This window comes from Protobothrops mucrosquamatus, unplaced genomic scaffold (assembly GCF_001527695.2).
Source record: "Protobothrops mucrosquamatus isolate PMUCROS unplaced genomic scaffold, P.Mucros_1.0 scaffold_161, whole genome shotgun sequence".
Classification (NCBI taxonomy): domain Eukaryota; kingdom Metazoa; phylum Chordata; class Lepidosauria; order Squamata; family Viperidae; genus Protobothrops; species Protobothrops mucrosquamatus.
Window position 1 is genome coordinate 172,200 of NW_015386237.1, and position 1,461 is coordinate 173,660.

Consider the following 1,461-nt stretch of genomic DNA (forward strand, 5'->3'; position numbering starts at 1 on the left):
CCCTCCGATCGGTCCGACGCACCCGAAGGGGAGTAAGGCGGGAGCCGGGCCCCGTCCGCCGGGCCGGCTCTCGGTCGCGAAGACGGACGGAAGGACGGACGTGACGGGAGGGGCGACACGCTCGGCCGCCGGGCGGAGGTTGCGAGAGGAGGAGAGGACCCCAGAGCGGGCGGCACAGGAGCCGCGCGGCGGGACGTCCCGCCGATTCCCCGCCCGGCAGGTGGGGTCGCGGACCGGCCAACGACGGCAGGGAAGCCGTCGTCGCGGCACCGGGGGTCGCGCGTCACCGCCCCATCGGATCGCGTAGCGGCGACCGGCACGGAGGCCCGGCACCCGGGCGGCCCGGACCGCGCCCGCCTTCCCCCCGCCGCGTGCGGAGAGGGTGGCGAACGCGCCTCGGCACCGCCTCGGGCTTTCCGGGGCACGGCGTCATCCGGTCCCGAACGCGCGCCGCGTGGCGGAGGGCGCACGGGTCGGCACCGCGAGGGGCGTCCCCGGTCCGAACCCCCCGGGGGGGGACGGCGTCAGACGGGACGACCCTCCGCGGGCCCCAGCCTCCCCTCGGCGTCTCTCACTCTCTCGTCGCGCCCTCGCGCGCGCGGACGACCGTCGGGCACCCACCCCGACCGCTCGTCTTCCGCCGTCTCGCGCCGGAGCCGGCCCACGACGCGGACGCGGCCGTGCCGCTCTCCGCCGGGCGCCGACCGGAGGGACGGCCCCCGCCGCTCCCCGGCCACGCCGCGTTCGGCGTCCGTAGGAACGGCGGGAGGACCGCCCGCCCGACCCGGCTTCTTTCCCTGTGCGCTCTCTCTCTGGGGTCGAGGCGAGGCGAGGCGAAGGGAGGCGACGCGACGGGACGGCCGACGCGGCCCCGGGAGACGGGGAGGCGGCCCGAAGAGCAGGGTAGGAGAGAGAAGCCTGGCGGCCTCCCCTCCTCTCCCCCTCAACGGCCCGCTCCGCGCCCCGGTCCGCGAGACCGACCCCGCCACGCCCTCCCCCGCCCGCCTCCCTCGAGGCCGACGGCCGGCCCCGGGCGGTCGCCCCGTGAGGCCGCGCCGCGGCGCGGGAGGCAGCGTCGGGACGCCCGCGCGCGCGGGCGTCTCCCCGGCTGGGTCCGGTAATGATCCTTCCGCAGGTTCACCTACGGAAACCTTGTTACGACTTTTACTTCCTCTAGATAGTCAAGTTCGACCGTCTTCTCGGCGCTCCGCCAGGGCCGAGGCCGACCCCGGCGGGGCCGATCCGAGGACCTCACTAAACCATCCAATCGGTAGTAGCGACGGGCGGTGTGTACAAAGGGCAGGGACTTAATCAACGCGAGCTTATGACCCGCACTTACTGGGAATTCCTCGTTCATGGGGAATAATTGCAATCCCCGATCCCCATCACGAATGGGGTTCAACGGGTTACCCGCACCTGTCGGCGTAGGGTAGACACACGCTGAGCCAGTCAGTGTAGCGC